At 41.3% G+C, this 20,301-nt stretch overlaps 1 protein-coding gene and 1 long non-coding RNA gene across 2 annotated transcripts in view; one reads left to right on the top strand and one right to left on the bottom strand.

Moving 5' to 3' along the window:
- The window catches only part of PRKCE (protein kinase C epsilon), a 299,488-nt gene that overhangs the window by 44,270 nt on the left and 234,917 nt on the right, over positions 1 to 20,301 (top strand). The gene's annotated exons all lie outside the window — the stretch shown is intronic.
- On the bottom strand, positions 1,527 to 14,708 carry LOC148053239 (uncharacterized). The gene is made up of 4 exons (XR_015708806.1): positions 14,583 to 14,708; positions 5,986 to 6,304; positions 4,641 to 4,797; positions 1,527 to 1,852 (listed from the first exon to the last, which is right to left on the bottom strand). It is a non-coding gene; the product is annotated as an uncharacterized LOC148053239 (long non-coding RNA).

The following is a 20,301-nucleotide window of genomic DNA, read 5'->3' on the forward strand; positions in this document are numbered from 1 at the left end:
TGCTTTTTGGTTCTGTTGTCCAACACTGGAGCCTTGAACAGTCACCTCCACTGAATAACAGATTTCCCAAGAGATGATGGGCAGCCCGGTAAGTTGGTAACAGGACTCCAGTGACATGAGAGCTCTCAAATCCTCATCTAGACTGCAGTGAGTGGTTCTGTCTGGTGGCTCTCTGGTCTAGGCATGAATTGGGCAAGTGGTCTGGTGTTAAAAAGAGAAAAATTCTTGCAAAGGGTTATAACTGGTAATCTTTTAGTTTTCTTGACAGCACACAGTTGAATTGTGCTGAGAGCAACAGCACACTGCAACTGTATAAAATACGGGTTCTGTAAAGTAGTAAAATCAGAGATTTGAACTACTTTTCTTTCCCTGTACGTGACCCTGGTTGGCCAGAGCAGAGGCGTATTGGTGAGGCAACACATGCATCTCAGCTGTTCTTTGTGCGAGTGGAAAACATACCTGACTTGCACAAGCACAAAACTCACATCTGTAGAGTTTTAAAGCAGCAACTGAAGTGGAGCTGCTCTTTCTGACAGCCAGCCCGGCCCTGTGCCCTGTTCTAACTAGATGCACAACTTCTGGTGCTCAGCTCCTCTTTTATCCACTTGCAACAAAATCTTTGTTTCTAGTTGAGCTTTTCTCTCTGTGCTAATATTTTCAATGCGCCTAAGAAAGTTGACATATAGGTAATTAAGTAAAATGGTTTTTTTTAACATATCTGTAAGTTCTGCTGCCAAAAGCCAGTGAATCCCTTTTTTTATCTTGGTGCGCAAATTGTTTCTAATATGCAACACATTTTTAATTTAGCCCTCACATCCGCATTATTACTATTTAAATGCCATAGCATATCTGTGGCACTGTTTGATGTATTCTGGATAGGAAGGGAGTTCTGCTCGAGCAGTATCAGATGTAACTCCATATGGCATTGTTGTGTGAGGCTAAGATGCTTGCCAGTTCCAATTTGGAACATGACATTCAATGCAAATATATCATGATACAACTGCATTGCAAGGATTTGAGCTGATTGCTGTGCTCTGCTGGTTACAGGAATATATGGTTACAGTGTTGAGGTTGTGGACTATGCTCTGGCATTCAATGCTTAATGAGATAAAGGTGCATTATATACTCAACTAACTTTTTCATTTCTCTGTCTCGTCAGCATGCAACGCACTGACCATTGTATGAGTAGGCTAAGGGAGGCTTTGTTTGGAGGATACAACCAAAAGAGAACCTTTTGGTATGTGCTCTAATGACATAGTATTGTACATACCTCCTCTGGGGCAAAGAAAAAGGAAAATATGTATGTTTCTGTCTTACCCGAGTCCCTGCTACCAGAGTTACGTCTTAAAGATGCGAACAAAGACAGAGGTAGTTCTGAAAGGGTGGATGAGAGTAAGGAGACAATCTGTCTGTATGTTTGGGGGTTTGAAATTAAGGCTCTCTCTTACAAATATTGGCACCCTGCTTCAGAGGGGACAGGTGGTTGGTGGGTTGTTATCTTCCTCTTCCTCCTCTTCGATACCAGCTAGTGGGCCACAGTGACGCAGGGGAGATCAGGCTGTACTTTTGAAAGGCTAGCCATGCCTATGGTGATGTGCAATGCAGTACCTTTTCCTGCCCCTTCCTTGGTGCAGGCTATGGTCTGCTGTCTTTTTCTGTGCATTTGTAGTGATAGTTGCTTCCAGTGGACCCTTGTAAATACAGTAAGACTTGCCTTTCATGCATCTGTTGGCATACTATCATCTATGTTCTCTCATAGTGGTTTTTTGACGTCTTGCATGTCAGCATCTTCATGGCTTCTTGGAAACATTGTCTTTCATTTGGTTTCTATCTTCAGCATGCACAGTTCATCCTGGAAATAAAATCGATATTGAAGATTATCTTAAGCTTTATGGAAACAAAAATAAATCCTGTAAATTTCAAGTGCCATTAATTTTGACCCAGTATACAGCTGAGCTAAAGATGTGAATATCATAGAATCATAGAATCATTTAGGTTGGAAGAGACCTTTAAGATCATCAAGTCCAACTGTTAACCTAGCACTGCCAAGTCCACCACTAAACCGTGTCCTCAAGCACCACATCTACATGCCTTTTAAATACCTCCAGGGATGGGGACTCAACCACTTCCCTGGGCAGCCTGTTCCAATGCTTGACAACCCTTTTGGTGAAGAAATTTTTCCTAGTATCCAATCTCAACCTTCCCTGGCGCAACTTGAGGCCGTTTCCTCTTGTCCTGTCCCTTGTTACTAGGGAAAAGAGACTGACCCCCACCTTGCTACAACCTCCTTTCAGGTAGTTGTGGAGAGCAATAAGGTCTCCCCTGAGATGTCTTTTCTCCAGACTAGACAACCCCAGCTCCCTCAGCTGCTGCTCATACAACTTGTTCTCTAGACTCTTCACCAGCTTCGTTGCCCTTCTCTGGACACGCTCCAGCACCTCGATGTCCTTCTTGTAGTGAGGGGCCCAAAACTGAACACAGTACTCGAGGTGCGGCCTCACCAGTGCCGAGTACAGGGGGACGATCATTCCCCTAGTCCTGCTGGCCACACTATTCCTGATACAAGCCAGGATGCCATTGGCCCTCTTGGCCACCTGAGCACACTGCTGGCTTGCATTCAGCAGGATGTCAACCAACACCCCCATGTCCTTTTCCACCGGGCAGCCCCCCAGACACTCTTCCCCCAGCTGTATATGTCCAGAATTACTCCTAATAGGATGGGAAAACCACGTGTAGTAGCATGCTATATAGCAGAGCTTCTCCTAAAAAAGAAGGGATGAAAATGGAGGATCAAAAGTAAAACAGGCACTTATCCTGTTGTTCATAGTCACAAGTGAAGTATATCAATAATTTAGAAGTCACTGAAACAATTTTATGATGTTGCTTATGAAAAATCATTACATTTTTGCCTGTTACATTAGAACATCTTAACATTATTTTACATGTGAAAAAGATTAATGTTAAAAAGAAATAAATGTCATGGCAGCACATGGGCATAGCAAGAGCAGATGCTGATTAGGTCATCTTGTTAGTGACTTAAAAACGTCACTGCAGATGGGTACAGAACTGACAGCCTATGCTGAGGAATGTATCACTGGTAAGTTACACAAGCTGCTAGGGAACAAGAAGTGTGGAGATGGAGAGATAAATCTGGGATCCTGGAAACTCTTAGAGCAGGCTGAAAAACTGTTCTGTTGTCAATAACAGTTCAGAATGCCTGAAATAAAATCCATTTTCCATAGCTTGTTGGCAAGAGATTTTGAAAGAAATGTCTGACATGTTTTCAAGCTGTGTGCAAATCAAAAGGACTATTACTCTGAAATCCACATGATTAAAGTGTTCAATTCATGTGATAAAATATTTTAAATCCTTCTTAAGGGGACTAAACTTGTTAGCAGATGCTGCTTGACACAGTTATGGTTGCAGAAACAGAGGTACAAACTTAGTGGTTTGTGTGCTGACAGCTGCATGGCTAAGTCGGGAGTAAACCAATATTGGACATGACTTGCAATGTATTTAAATTCTTAATCATTTGCCACCTACAGGGTACGAGATGGCTCAGTTATTTTGTGTATGGGGTTATTTACAGAGATCCTGAGCTGGTATGCAAAACATTGTGTGAGAGGCTTTGTGTTAGAGGGTAGCAATGACACTGAATTTGAATGAGTCGAAAAAGAAAGTTTTCCATACAAAGGAGGATAATGGTACCAGAGGCTCCTGCAGCTCTAAGCTTTCAGCAATTTGCAGTGACAAGTCTTTTTTCTCATGGCTGGTTTGTCTAATTTTGCTTACTCCAGCTGCCCATTTGCTCAGGTGATATGTAAAGAATAAGATTTGGCTTTTATATCTATTGAAGGCCATATGTATGGTTGCTGGTCAAATGTCATGTCATGAAGGATGACACTCAGTTTTGCTTGCACTGCATTGCATTGTGTTAATTACTGCTAATATTAATATTATTTCTAGTTTCTGCTCTCAGATTGTAAGTCAAGATGGCAAAGAACATGCGGTGAGCCTTAAAGATTACAAGTTTTAAATAATTATGAGAGATTTTATCTGTCTTCTAGTTTTTAAAACTTCTGTAATTTGTATTTTCAAGCTTTGGTCTTCCAGGCAGGGGCTTGAAGGGTAGAAATTTAAAAAAAAGATTATACAACTGAAAGGTGAAATTTCCATGTAACTGTCTGGAGCCCAAGCATTTTTAAAAATCCCACAAATGAAACAGTAAGGAATTGATCTTCAAACTCTCTCCCACGTAACTACACTTGATTTGTCTACATGGTGCTTTTTGTGTTTTCATTATAGCTGTGTCACTTTAAAGGCAAATGTTTGAGGAATTGTGAGTCCTATAACATGCTTATGCAAGTTACCAATAGGCCTGACTTCCAACAGCTTTGGAGAAAGAAATGATTCACTGAATACAGTCCATGATGTTTCTGCAACCATAATTTTCTGAACACTTTGTATGTCTGTTTCTCTATTTGTTTGTATAGATTAATATGGTCTGATCCCAGTTTATTTTATTTTTACATAGAATTTTCTTTTTTTTTTTTTACTGCCTCTTTGTTTGTTTTGGCTTTGCATCTGCAGGGACAAAGCTCGGCTTTACATTACATTAATTGTTCATTCACAACACTCACCTTTGGTAAGATTTGCGTCTATGCAGTTGTTCTGACTAAAATTTCCTGTGTGAAACAAGGAATTTGCATTTCAGTTAAAGAGAAGAGAATCTGTCTGTTTCGGTGTTTTCTGTTTTTCCCATCACCATGGTATCTTAGCACTTGGTAATTTTGCAGGCTGAAAAAGAGCAAGCCAAGTTTGTTAAGGAAATAGAGACAGATCAAGAATTTATTTTATGATACAGTACAGTTTAAGAATCCCCACATGGTAAAACTCTTGGTAAAATGTGTGTAAATGCATTAACCCTGAGCATGGAGCTAATACAGGCGTAAGAGAGAATCACCTACAACATTGTTCTCTGAATGATGTTCTCCTGGCAGAGGTGGTGGGCAGCGTCCTGCACACCCAGCAAGCAGTGAGAAATCAGTGTAGCTTGGAGTTGTGCTGTTACATCCTATCATGCTGGAAATAACTACATGTAGAAGCCACCTGCAAGTATTCCCTGTTGAAACTCCTCTCCCACATTTTCATCAAAGAGCAGCCCTGGGTTCAGCAAGAAGTAGGTATGCCAGTGAAGTTGCCATTGTGTGAACTGAACCACTTGCATCAGGTTTTCCTGACACTGGTACCCATCTCTCTCATCCCCCTCTTTCCAGGAAGAGACAGTGGCTATGAAGAGCAGGTATTGTAAAAAGATGACAGTCTTTCTGATCTGCCAGAGTATTTTGAGAAGTGTGCACCCTGAATGCAAAAGATAAGGAGTTGAGTTTCTTGGTTAAAAAGAAAATTAGTAGTTTTAAAAAGACATGCTTTAAACCCAAACCTCTACATGGCTGTTGGTCAACTCTTTTTCATTTGCTCTTATCTGTAGAAGTGTGATTAGTCCTCTTATGGCTCTGCCTCCGTGGGTCATTCATAGAGACTTTTAGTATTTTTAAGTGTTATAAGTAAAATCATATAAACACCAAATGCAAAAATGTTCTGCTTTGAATTTGTCTAAGACTAATTTTCTTTTTCCATTACTTTGTCACTGTTTTAGCTTCTGCTTTGAATTGGGAAAATTTTAGCATTGTGACAAGTGGATTAGCTAGTTGTATAATAATTTTACTGTAAAGGTTTATGAAAAAGTGAGACAGGGTAGGAATGACAGAAAACAAAACAGAGATTGAAGGCGATGGGTTGAAAAAGATGTGTTTCTAGCAGTTAACCTGATTTTTAAAAGAATCTGGTAGGGGAAACAGGAACTGGTGGTTGTAAAATGAAGAAAAGTATCAGCTAACTTGAGGAGTTAAAGTTAAACAAAACTTTTACCATCTAGATTGATTATATGATACAATGCTTGGAAACATACAGAAGTACAGATACCTTGAATGGAAAAAACAAATCCTCATTGCCGCATTTCCTGGTGGATCAGCTTCAGGGCTAGTTGGCAGACTGCTTTCATTAATTTATGCCTTTGTATTTCAGACTGATAAAAATCCTTGCTTCAGGACTTACTTCAGTATTTGTAACCATCATCTTTTCATGGATTCCCAAATCTTTTAAGTAATCCAGATTGTTATGTAGACAGGGACTTTCTTCAGAGGTGACTGTTGGATCTGTTTCACTGTTGATATCTGTGGTGGGTTGACCCTGGCTGGACTCCAGGTGCCCGCCAAAGCTGCTCTATCACTCCCCTCCGCAGCTGGACAGGAGAGAGAAAATATAATGAAAGGCTCGTGGGTCGAGATAAGGACAGGGAGAGATCATTCACCAATTACTGTCACAGTCAAAATAAGCTTGACTTGGGGAAATTAGTTTAATTTATTGCCAATCAAATCAGAGTAGGGTAATGAGAAATAAAACCTAAATCTTAAAACACCTTCCCCCCACCTCTCCCTTCTTCCCAGGCTCAACTTCACTCCCAATTTCTCCAGCTCCTACCCCACAGCCGCGCAGGGGGATAGGGAATGGGGGTTGTGGTCAGTTCATCACATGTTGTTTCTGCTGCTCCTTCCTCCTCAGGGTGAGGACTCCTCACACTCTTCCCCTGCTCCAGCGTGGGTCCCTCCCATGGGAGACAGTCCTCCATGAACTTCTCCATCGTGAGTCCTTCTCACGGGCTGCAGTTCTTCATGAACTGCTCCAGCGTGGGTCCCTTCCACGGGGTGCAGTCCTTCAGGAACAGACTGCTCCAGCCTGGGTCCCCCGCAGGGTCACAAGTCCTGCCAGCAAACTGCTCCACTGTGGGCTTCTCTCTCTAGCGGGCCACAGGTCCTGCCAGGAGCCTGCTCCAGCATGGGCTTCCCATGGGCTCACAGACTCCTTTGGGCATCCACCTGCTCTGGCGTGGGGTCCTCCACGGGCTGCAGGTGGATATCTGCTCCACCGTGGACCTCCATGGGCTGCAAGGGGACGGCCTGCCTCACCGTGGTCTTCACCACAGGCTGCAGGGGAACCTCTGCTCCGGCGCCTGGAGCACCTCCTCCCCCTCCTTCTCCACTGACCTTGGTGTCTGCAGAGTTTTTTCTCTCACATATTGTCACTCCTCTCTCCGGCTGCAGTTGTGCAGTCCCCCCCTTCTTAAATATGTTATCCCAGAGGTGCTACCACTGTTGCTGATGGGCTCAGCCTTGGCCAGCGTCCTGTCCATCTTGCAGCCAGCTGGCATTGGCTCTGTCGGACACAGGGGAAGCTTCTGGCAGCTTCTCACAGAAAGCACCCCTGTAGCTCCCCCTGCCCCAAACCTTGCCACGCAAACCCAATACAATATGCTAGGACTATATTTTTCTACTACAGAAAACATGTAGTTTTGACTGCCTTCATTATGGTAGGTAAATTCAGATGATACTCTGAATGGTACAGATGGAAAAAATTTCTTTAAAACGAATTTTGGAAAGTGGGTCTTGGTTTCCTCTAGGGACATTTGCAAATTCATGTGACATCTGTAATACCGTTTATGCAAGTCTCATCCCTAGAGCAAAGAGGATTTATATTGTAGTTATGACTTGTTATGAGATTTGTAATATCAACAGACTCAGTGAAACTGGATCAGATCATATGGCTTACAGAGGAAGCTGACTTTCTGCATGATGATTTCCTTCTGTGTTTTTGGCCATTCTGAGAAAAACTGGTGTTGGCTAGTGGAAGAATGGTGGCTTTTCCTTTGGTGTTATCTAAACTTTGGCACTGCAGCAGAAGACAAAAGGGAAGGGAAGTTGGGAAGTTGACACTCTGTAGAGGGTGAAAGTAGCGAGGTAGGTGTGATCGCCTATCTAGCATGTGCAAGGCTGCTAATCCTCCTTTTGTGCAGGCGTCCCACTTGATGAGAGATACCCAGACTTGGATGTGGGGTGTTTGTAGCATAGCATCCTGCTACAAACTTCAACATGAAAATGAGAACTTCATGAAGTGAGGTGGAACCTACAAGTTGACGTACAATGTGAGGTTGTATGACACTAAGCAAGCCTGCTTAGGGGTTGCTGTAATACAGACAGTAAAATAATAAATATAGCTGAGCAAAACAGCCCATAGAAATAAGCAGAATATAGCTTTAATTCAGTGGCTTTTTCTACCAACTCAAGCGTGGGTTAGCTACGCCACAGGAAGCTGCACTATTTATGTCTCTGATTTAATACAATGTTCAGGTACCATGATGATGAACACACATAAAAGCATATATAGATTAACAAGGGGCATTAAACTTTGTGAGAGGGAAACAGAAGAGGATTGTCTAAGCATTGAGCATTCTTTTAAAAATGTACAAGCTTCGTTCTGCATGACCTTTTTTATTGCTAGCCTCAAATAAAAGAATGGAGCTTATACTTTATCCTTTGGGGTGATGGAGGTGAAGTGCAGATAACCAAAAAATACTCTATTATCCTATCAAAGGAACTCGGGCCTTGACTAAATGAAAAGATAAGGCCTTTCATGTAAGCCTTATCTGTAGGTTTCTTTATCTTCTTCATCAGTTGCAATAGCTTCTGAATAAAATGAATGGAAAACATTTTTACTGATGCTAGGCAAGTAATGCATCTCTTGGCTCTTAAAGAAGTGGCAATATATGAGTTAAATGTGAATGACGAGAGAGGTTTTATCAAGTGTGTTCACCATCTACAGCCCGAGTCTCTCTTTGTTGCCAAGGAGAAAAATTCGAACTAAAATTCTAGGACTGCAGGAGGAGGTATGTTCAGCAAGGTGCCATAATCCTGAGTATTATTTTCTTCCGGTTTCAGTCATTAAAAAAAGGTTCAGTCCCTTGTAAACTGCGCTGACTTCAAGAGGACCAGCTTCAGTACTAGAGGTGGGAATGCAGGTATTCCCTGGCCTTGTTAAGCTGCTGACGAAGGGGGTAGCAGCAGTAATTGGGATAAAGAAGCTTCTTACTAACAGCTGCTCGCTGCTTCTTTTCATCTTGATGGTGGCTAAAGGCAAGGCGGGGAAGGGTGTGAGAAGGGGCGTCCCCCCACGCTCCAGAGGCACTCCTGTAATCCTAGGCGTCAGAACGCGCTGGGGATTGGTAGCGGATGGAGGTGTTCCAGATCTCAGAAAAATTACTCCAGTGATCCTATTCCTTCTTAAAAATCAGATCATAGTTAAGCATTTGAGGCTTCTTATGCTAGGCTTCTGACAAAGAAGTTAGTCAAATAAAACAGGGTTATTAGCAGAGAGAAAAGGGGTAACCACCATTAGCAGTCTCTACAGCAGCCACATCTACAGCAATTCTACTTGCCGCAGAATAGATTTCAGTGGGTGTTTGGGGCACTCAACATATCGTTGGATGGGCTGTGAAAGTGAGGAGAGATGGACTGATGTGCACGATATCATTAATTTAGATAAAAAAGTTGAAATTACCAGAGTGGATCTTCCTAAAACTTTAAAGGCTTGTGTTTCTGCTGTGTATGCCTTGATAATCAGTTACAGACTCTGACGTAAATAGAATAGGTCTTTCAAACTGGAATGCCAGGCAAGGCAAAAGTCAGACAGGAAGGAGTAGTCAGACTTTCTTCGTTATGGAGCTGAATTTAGGAGCTAAACTAGGAGAATAAGTTTCCTGGGGAGCCAGTAAGTTAAAGGGTGCTTTTGCAGAACAACTCAGAGCAGAGGTCTGTATCTCTAAACCAGTTTCATAGAAAAAGTATGGGTGCATAGCATAGGCACCCAAATTTAGATGCTTAAAGACTGTGTGAATACTGTCCTAGAGTGTATGTTGCCATAGTCACAAGGAAGACAATCTGCATGCCGTGAAGTATTTCTGCCTTATAATTTCATTGAATAACTGTTGTAGTGCTTGGAATCCTGTAAAAACAGGATTATCAGTCCAGTCGGGGCATTATTTTTATATTTAAGAATATGATTGGATTTTTCTGTAACAGAGCCAATGAACCAATACAGGTACTAAAGCCTCTCTGTACTTCCAACAAACCGCTGTCTAATTTCACCCACCTTGATACTCAGAACTGGGATTCAAAGAGTACTCAAGAAGACCATGTGGACTTCTCATGTGCCTTTTCTTATGAAATGTCTTTTACACCGCCTGTGTTACCCTTTGTTTTTACTGCAGCCACGTTGCATTTCTTTTCCTGCACCGTATCAGGTATTTGATGTTCAGCCTCTCTCTGCGTATTTTTTATTTAATGGGAAGGGGAAAACTTCCTCCCCACCCCATTCCTCTGTACAGAACAAACGTGAAATAGGAATGCTAACTGATGTAAATCCATTGCAAAGAGCCTAGTGTTAAGAGGAAATTAGCCCTCTTCCAGTAAGGTTATATTGTGATAATTCATAACAAAGATGTCTTACTTCTTTAGAAAAGCAGTTGTTCCTAGCAACAGATTGGGTATGTTACGAAATAGACCACTGGTCTGCTTAATGTGTGGTGTTAAGTAACTGCTATGTGAATTTTACAGCCACATCTCTTGTATTACATGGAAGCAGCTTTTTATCAGAAATTCTAGGGCCTGTTCTTTATCAATACCACTATGTTGACTTCGATAGAATTAACTTTGGCACCTGGTTTACACAGAGATAGGCCAGTGTATCGCTGAACCTGCTGTCTGGTCAGATGGGAATCACACCCCTTCTTTCAGAGCTCAGCGTTGCTGGGGCCCTCTGCGTTTCCGGAACGCAGGGCAGCCTTTCTAGTGACTTCTTCAAGGTTGTAAATCTTCCTGCGTAAAACTATTGAGTGGTGTTTGTAGAATTAAATCATCATAAAATTTATCTGTTGCTTAGCAAGGTCACTGACCAACCAGCTTGCAGGCTGTGATTATGTTGTACTTTCTAAAGGCTTAGTAAAAGATGTGATTCGTATTTTGTCTTCATTAAATGATTTTGAATCTCAGAATTAAAATCTTTAAGCCAAGCTGGGAGGTCTCATCAAGCTCCGTATATTGTGTAACCCCCTAGAGTACAGGCTGCGGAGTTTATGCAGAAGTCCGTGGGAAGCAGGACATAAACATCACTGACTGACAGTTGTGTTACAGTAACAACACAACTCACGTCTTCGTAGCAGATCTGACTAAATTCCTTGTCAGCAGGTTGGTTTAGTTTCCAGTTAGGTCGATTACCAGCAAGATGGTTTAGATAGAGATGATACTAAAGTTTTGTTTAATGTACTGAGTGGTCCGTTGTGGCCCTGTTCAAATATGCGTTGTGCTTGGTTGTGGGCAGGTAAGGGCTTTCGCCCTCCAGAAAGGCGGCATACCTTGCTTTTCACAGTGTACAAAGAGTTAGCAGGTATGGGAGAAGAGGTGGCAGAGCAGCAGGTAACTGAGGATGCAGGTACAAACAATTTATCTGTCCGACTTTTCTGAATTAGGGATTAGAAGAGGGCTTATTAAATTTTTTCTCTGGTGCTGCTCCATACTGCTGAATATGGACAAGAAAACTTAATATGAGTCTTTTTCCTCATATCAAATCAGAACAAGGGTACGCTACGGCTGGGCTTGCTGGAGGCAGAAGGCACAACACTCTGCTTTTGTAATTTAATTTTGTATGAACCTCACAGTACCAGCATTGTGTACAGAGCAGCCACTTGCACAAGATAAATAATGTTGCATTTTTGAAGTTTCATAAACTTTGTAATAAAATAATTTAAAAAATACAACAAGTAAGATGTGAGTCTTACAGCTTGACTGTTACTTCAGTTTAATGGCAGACTTCTTTTAAAGAACCTAAACTATCATATGGCTGCTACCAAGCACCAGTAATTTCATGCACAGCCGCCACGTGAAAACTCTTGTCGTTGGTTGTATTTTGCTTTTGACCACTAGAAACCTCAGCCACTGTTGTGTTTGCTGTGGCTACACGTGCAGTAACCACAGAAAGTTATTTCAAACCACTGATCAAAGTTCTATCTCTGCTGGTCATAGCTTTAACATTATCTTTTGTTTGTGCTCTCACATTTGCTTTGCCTTTCAGAATACAGTAGGATAAAAGTTGTATTTTTAAGAAAAGATTTTTTTCAATTTCAAACACTAATAGGAATGGCTGACTGACTGTCTCCTTAGCTCTGAGTTTGGACATTGGGGCTAGAGCAACAGGTATTGTTAATAATTGCAGGGTTTGATATTCTGTAGGACTGCAGTTACTGCAGTAGCCTGAAAATGTGAATAATTTGGCTCATGGTTCATAGTGAGAACTGGGAAAGTCTCCAAACTGAAATTTGCAATGGAAGATATTAACACAGTGAAAGTGACTAAAGAAAATTTCATTTGGAGGCCAAGGATTACCCTCTGTTAAGCCAGATATGTCTCACCCTGTCTGTATGTCTCTTGAAATCTTGCTTTACTTTAACAGTAGGACTTTCTGTTTTACTAACATTGGGAAGTATTAGGAGTTTACCTAACCTGTATCTTCTCTGCTACCATCAGTCTCTCCTTTTCCTCTATCAGATTTTTAAAGACCCTGTCGATAATGAATTCTCTTGAAAACCCACTGTTACCAAATAAAAGATTATACTGCAAGGTGGGGCAGAGCAATAAACATGAAGACACTTCATAATACTCTCTCTGGTTATGTTACGAGGTTGGGACTTGTGTCTCGCTCAGCATAATGAAGAAGCACCTTTGCAACCTGAGTCACGACTACAGTAATCTCTGCCTGTTGCTGCCAGGACCATGACTACCCTGAGAGGCTGCACTCGTAAATCTGCCCTCTCTAAAAAACGCTTCCTTGCGTATGGGTCTTCTTTATGGGGGATGTGGATCAGCGCTGGAAAAGGCAGCATCCACTGCAGAGAGATAATGCTGAATTGGACTTCAGCAATTTTTTTTGGCCATTTTCGTAACCTTTTGAGGTCCAGAGTAAATACCTCTTAAATTGCTGTGGTATTCTCTTCACTGTATCTTTGCTTTCTAAACCTTCAACTATGTTTTACAGTCTGTCTGATGGGGCACATGCAGGGTTTCTTTGCCGTAGCAGGAACCCCAGGCAAGAGACTTCAGGTATAATCTCCCTAGGTTTAATGGAGTTTTTTTGTTCACTGTTAGAAGATCATAATGGTAAAAAATCCCCACTGTTTTTTAATACCCGTGAGCTCTGTTTGTCTGGACCCTGAATGTAGAATTTACCTGTCTTCAGTGACTAAATATTTGGTAGCTGTTAACACCTGCCAGCTGGAGGTGTTGACAGAGACATGCACTCTGAACTTATTTATTATTAAATGGACACAATCGTTCTCCTTTCTTTGTTTGTTTGAAGGAGTAGAGAAGCAGTGACCTGATGGGGGACTGTTTCACATAGATCCAAAATGAGGCAAACTAGGCCCAAACACTGGGCCAGCAAGCAGAGGATAGCCGATAGCCACAACTCGGTTTTGTTCCACAGCTGAACGGCAAATGCCTTGGCCCCTTTTCTCCTAAAGGTGCTTTCTGATTTTTTTTTCCTGTTTCTTTCTCACTTCTGTGTCCTTTCATTTCTAACTCTTTTTCCAGATTAAAGAAAAATAGCCTCCATTTATTTTAATGGTCCATATTTCTATCTGTGAACGTTACATCTGTTTTTGTACAAACTGTTCCAGTTCAAAGGGGAACAGTTCTGAAAGTGGCTGGTCTCCACTTCTGGATACTGATGTTTTGTCTGCTGAAAAATTGACTTTTCTGGTCACTGGTAAAATGCATTTGGAAAGATATGGAGCATCTGTTCATAACTTGTCAAACAGATGGAGCCAACTAACTGAAAAAGCATTTTTGTGCCCATAGCCCCTTCAGAGTATTGCCTTCCAGCTGCTTCTTTCTTTAGAAAGGGTATCTTGCAGAAGACATACTGAGTATCTGGAGTTCCTAACGGTAAGTCCAAATGCCTGCACTCAGATGCTGAATTAATTACAATACTAAGTCTGGATGGAGTCATCTGAATGATTTCCTATAATGCCTAAGCAGACATAACTGTAAGCCAAATCACCATGTTTCATGCAGAGGAACACTGAACTCTCCAGTTTAATGAAATTCTTTGGATATGCCCCTAAAGTAGTGAGCAAACAGGATGATACAATTTAGACATTTAGAAAATTTTTGACAGAGTTCCTCACAAAAGTCATTCAAGTCATAGAATAAGTACTTATAGGGCAAAAGGGAGTGGTGCATCATTATCTGAAAATTGGCCAGAAGGTGCAAATAGAAATTCCTGTATTGAATTTTCATAGTAGTTCAAGTGTTGCAGCATATCTGTCCCTGAAGATTTCTTTGAACTTTTTGCCTGTGTTGCTGAAATGAAGGTTAACTTTAACCACGAAGGTAAAAGCCATGGACCTTATGGTCAGTGAATATGATTGTTGATGTAGAGGAGTGGTAAAGCAGTTATTTAGAATATAGAAATATTTCTTCTCCTGAAGTTGGAGATAGCCAACCAGACTGAAAGGCAATACATTTTGAAAAATAAATAACAAATAGCCCCCTGCATAAGATATAACTACCTGCAATTAGCAGAGCCCATAAAAGAAGATGATGTTTCAGTGTAAAGGCATACTTGCCCTCACTTACTTTGGTAAAGGGGCTCCTTTAATTCTGTTAAGCTGTTGCCAGTGATGATCCTGCAGCCTTCAGAGCAGACCTGCCTGCTGACTCTGTGAGTGCACTCCACGGGATACACTGGAAGTCAATGTGGTCTGACAGCTACTTCACCTTCAGTGACAGGTTCTCCTCTCTGCAGATATCTTTCCAGGTGTTCCCCTTCTGCAGCTGGGCAGCATATCTTACAGCACTGCTAGCCTGGAGGAGGATCAAAGATTCAGAGTTTTAAATAGAAGATTTGGGCTGTTCGGTTGAGCATGTCTTTGAAGGGGGGGTATCTTCAGAAGGTCTTTGTGGCTGGATCAATTCTGTGCTAATACTCACTTGCCTGGTTTGGGGAGAGAACGCACCCAAGAGCAGTCTGTTTAAAAGCAGAGGTGCTGGGAGAAACTTTTTTGTGATTTCATATTCTTGTAATAAACTGAAGCTGCGTTACTGACAAAAGCAGAAGTCTCTTTTTCTTTCTTATTTTTTCTTCCACTGCTGCGTACAGCAAATGCTCCTTCAGCCTTGCTAAGTTTGTGGTTGCACACTTCCTCCCTCTGCCCCCCCGCCAGCAACCTCAGCCTTACACCCAATCTTCAGAGTTTGCATGTACGAAGGAGAATTTTGTTCTTCATCTTCTAAAAATCCAACTCTCTGTTTACATACCTCTGAAAATACAAGTAATGTATATAAAATGATTGCAGAAGGGCAGCCGGCTATTCTTTTGAACCAGGAAAACAGGGGAATTAAAAGCCTCTTATGTAAAATTTGGGCTATGTCTCAAAAATTTCTTTCTACCATTCTTCTTTTCCTTCCTAAGTCCTCAGCTTTGCCATCTGCACTCTCACTAGGGGCTGGGATTTGGCTATGTGTGAAGTAGGGTAAGACAGCTGAAAAATTGTTCTAGGAAAAATTGCTGCTAAAGATGTTCTGCATTTGAATGGTAACTGCTAAAGAGGAAGCACTTCCCTGCTTCCATTAGTGACTCCATCATGATTGCTGCTGCTGTTTTCTTGTGCTTTAAGTTTACTTTCAGGTAGATTCTGTTAGTATTGGAGAAATATTTCCACTTCGAACATTTACAGTTATAAATCAAATGACTTTCCTTTTCACAAGTTTTGAAACTCCTTAACAGACACTGAGTAAACTGGGCTCAGCCTTTTAAACATTCTCTGTCCTGCCTTTTTAGCCTGGGTTTGAAGAAGAGTGTACATGGACTTTTTCTTCCCCGTGAGGACAGTGTGAGCCAAATGATTCTGTAGCCCAATTCCTCTCCCTTTTGGCAACCGTGCAGAATGGCCTACGGTATGTGGAGTTTGGTGCAATTCCATTGGAATTTGCTAGAGTTGCACTGATTTATACCTGTTGTAAATCTCGTCTTTCCAAAATATTACTGATGTAACAGAAATGCGGAGCTCAAAAGTCCTTAACTAAGAAGCAATAGTGGTCTTTCGTTTTGCAGTAAGTTAATGGATCATTACGATCACTGAATCATTCTTATCGCTAACTTTGATTTTTGTTATCAGCTGGAAAAAGATGAATACTTTCAAGAGTATCAAAATACAAACACCAATAAAAATACCTTATTGAGGAGTTTCTGATAGAGTGGTATCCCTGAAACCTTGCTATGACTACTTTAGAAGCCACCAGAGCAGTTATCTCCAATTGATAGGCTGCAACCCTGTTACTGGAACAGATGTTGGTATTCCTGTGGGCAGCACTTCCTTGTGTTGTTTCAAGTACCAGTTCTTCAGCAGTGGCTTAGGAGGGATGGTAGTTGGAAAAACACTCTTGTGATTGGAACATAAATGGGAAGAGCTTCAGATATAATAGTGACACCTGTGTCTTTTTTCTAGTCATGGCACCCAGGCCTTGTTTTACGTGACAGAAATACGGATTTCATGTTCTTTCTAGAGTATGAATCTCCCCGTTTTGAGATGGTGCATCTCTTTTTCCTGCAAACATCCAGGCAGTTCGTAGCGTTGTACTAGAAGGATAGTCATGCCTAAGAAGGAAGTTGGTCACCGAGTAACAAACTTTTAGTTTCAGTTGTACGTGACGTGATTCACTTCCTGCTTCAAACCTTAGTTCTGTGGTGTTGGGCAGCTGAAGTTTCACACCCAAAGTCTGTTTTTCTGCAGCTTTTGAACTGATTCCTGTACATTTAAGGCCCTGCAGTCAAAGGACTGCAACAGAGAATGTACCACGTGCATGTAGGTATATGTTTGCGAGTGCCTACAGAATGAACATCACTACCTCATTGTAAGGGTGCTGTTTGCCTTTGAGACCCCCTGCCTCATAAACAGCCTGTATTTTTTTGTATATGATGGGGAGAGAAAGCAAAGTGAGGGACTGTGAAAGTCGCAGGGGAATCTGTTGGAGAGCTACATCTGTAGAAGAGCAAATACTGTCTATGGTAACAGCTTCAGGTCCTGAAGGTTAATGGAAATGCCTTCCTCGGAGTTTTGCAACCAGTCTGTTGTATGAGTACGTGCTACGTAGTTTGAAAAGCAATGATCTGCTTTATTATCATGCAACTCTTTGATTATCAGCAGCTAAATAAATTAGATCTAATTGTGTGGCTTCTAGGATTCTGTGTGTTGTGAGTTAAATTTGCTGCTACAGCCAGGGTAGTTCATTGTAAGTTCAGTATGTTACTGAATATTTATGAATGAATATTTTTTGCGTTTTACAATGACATTTAGCAATACGTTACAGCTAGAGCCAAATAAAATAAAACCTTCTTACAGAAAGAGCAGACTTGGGGGAAAATATCTCATCAGATTCTTGCTTTTCCTTGACAGATAGTTTGGGGACCTGTTCTGGAATTTTATAAATGACTCGTTTGTGAATCTGGCATAAAATCCTGGCCTTGCTGAAGTTAATGAGTGTTTTACCGCTGAGTCCAGCAGTGGTAACACTCGAGTTCTTGCTTCTACCTTTCTGTCCACTTTTCCATTCCTGAAGCGTGGTGAGGATGCAGACAGGGAGAGGACGGCTCTTCTCCTTTCAGCTCAAGAAATGACTGCATGGAAGAATTTTCGGAGCTGGGCTACCTGTAGAGAATAAACTTATTTCCCTACCCTCTGCTTTCTCCCCTGCTTCCTTAACTCTCCCTCCCACGCACTCTGTCTCTGTATCTCTGGGATTTTCTCTAGAGAGCACGAAAGGAAAACCTGGGAGGAAAGATTGCTGGCTATTAGCTGAAGCAGGTTCTGCCTTAAATGTTTACTTTTGCTGAAGGAAGGAAGGAAGACTGTTTGGATTTGCCTGATCTTCTAAGGGTCTGGACAATATTTGCATTTACTTTTCTGTATCAGTACGATAAAGCCCAACGCAGAGGTGTTTTAAACTTGACCCTCATGTGCAGCGTTCCATCCCAGCGCTGACCAATCTGTCTTAGCTCTGTATGATAAGATTGTTTTCTTTGCAACCAAGTTGATCCAAGTGACTTACCTACATTCTTTCTCAAGTGCTTCGAAGCTATTTTCTTGTTTTGGGCTTGGAATACTTTTGATAATTTTTCTTCTGATGAATTCTCTGAAGTCAAGCTTACTGACTCTCTTTGACCTCACAGGTTTTGTCCTGCCCCTCTCTGTTGGTGCAATAAATTGTTTTAATTTGCTGCAAAATGTTTTTACTGAGACTTTTATATTTATAATGGCTGTTTCCAGGCTAAGGTACAAATGAATAGCATATGGCTATTGTGAGAATAAAATATTAATTTTGGCAAATTCAGTCAATTCACAGTGGGTGTTCTTAGCCTTTAAAACAAAATTATCACATATTTGGCACAACTATCAAGTGCCTGGGTTTTGACTCTAAGCCTTAATCACCAAACGAAGAGAGCAATGTATTAGTAACATATTATGAAGACACGGTAGCTATGACTGTGTGAGCCGAGGGTGGGTGTTCTACATGGCTGCCACATGGTAGAAAAGAGGACAGGTTGCAAGGTTAGGGCAGTGTGCAACAATTAATATACTCGAAGTGGAGTGGTCTGAGTGATGTGTTTGGGTCAAGCATGCCAAACCAATGAGTTTGGATTGAAAGCCTAAAAATTCTGCAAGTGTCTGGCTTGTCCGATGTTTGATATCATCTGGAATATTCAAGCGTTTCTTTGTCTGTTGTTACCATCGAGTCTCAAGGAAGAAGAGAATAGATTTACACATTGAAAAGCAGCAGAAGAGTATCGATTGCTTAATTGGAGACCCACTGATTATAAATACCTGCATAGCACAGCATCTGACGGGCAGTGCTGTATGGCAGCAGCATAAGCAGTATCACTTACGACTTCATTGTGCGAGAGTGCTGACGGCTCCTGCAGAATCCTCTCCTTGGGAAATGAGGAAAGTCAGTGTTACACAGGAGGGCATTTGAGCTTTTTTTATCTGCGTGGATGCATCCAAGTCACCTTCATTCATTTCTGAATACCTCACCCCTTGTCTGACTGCAGTCCAGAGTGACATTCATGTTTCAGATGATATATTGTGGCCCAGTGGTGTTATTGATGATGATTCTCATTTTCATGGGCATTAACAAAGCATGGTTTCATAAAATACATCATTGCTTCTGCGCTTCACTGGAGCGTGATCTTCTGTGGCACCACCAGCTGATGGAAAATACAGGGCTGGAGACAAGGCCATTTTCCTTTTATTGTTGCATATAATATGGTCTTTAAGTTACGTCTGTTGTAGGATACTAGATGTCCTTATTAAAGGACTGATGTTGATTCTGTTGAAGGAGATGCTAAAACTGGGACAGATCTGTATGACATTGGCACTGTTAGGGAGCTGACTGGTGCTGTCAGTTATGGATTCATGAACTGCCTTTGGCATTAGTATTTAAAAACTGTGGAGCCAGCCTTGTTAGGATTTGGGGATCTCTTGAGAACAACAGAGAATTTGGGAGGGAGCAGTAAATGAAGGCTTCCTAAGGTATGAACATTTTTCATTCATGTGAAACCTAGTTTCAGGAAAATTTTAATACTTTCCAAGAACACTTGGGAACATCCTGATAAATGTACAATATTCTTAAATTCTATTTTTAACACAGTAAAATACATGTGTGTATATGCATGTAAGTGTGTGGACAGACATGGGGTTGGAGGCAGATTGCCCAAAGGGAGAGGAAGTTTCAGTTACCCGGCACGTAATTTCTGCTCCCTTTTGGATTGCTGTTTGGAAGTAAGGTGACAGTATTACTGGCTCCTAGAGGAGAACATTTTTTCTGTGTATTTCATATGCTAAGCAAATATAAACCAGAGGAGAGAAGAGGAAAGGAAAAAGGATGGGAAGGGAAGGGGAAAAGTCTATTTATTAAACAAGATTTTGATAATAGATTACTTTTTCTGGAAGCCAGTGTGCCCCCACCAGAACATATGTTAAGCTGTAACTTAAAGATATTTTGACAATATGCAAAATGCCTTCCAAAACCTTTAAGTAAGCAGTTATGAGATTGAACCAGTTGACTGTTACTAAACGTTTCACATTGTTTTCTGGCATTGTTTAAAGGATCTGTGAGGTTTTCACTTTTTTCAAGGCCTTGTTCAAGACTGGAAATACTGGGAAGTAACTGGGAAGTATACATATAATATTGGATATTGGAGGAATGGTTTTGTATCGTGCTTCTTTCAATTGTGTCAAAGTTGTTTAATGAGATTACTGGCAAGGCAGAATAATAAATTATGAACAGAACTTAAATG

The sequence above is a fragment of the Nipponia nippon genome, unplaced genomic scaffold (genome assembly GCF_047370975.1).
Source record: "Nipponia nippon isolate SJK-2023a ecotype South Korea unplaced genomic scaffold, ASM4737097v1 scaffold_4, whole genome shotgun sequence".
In the NCBI taxonomy this organism is placed as follows: Eukaryota; Metazoa; Chordata; class Aves; order Pelecaniformes; family Threskiornithidae; genus Nipponia; species Nipponia nippon.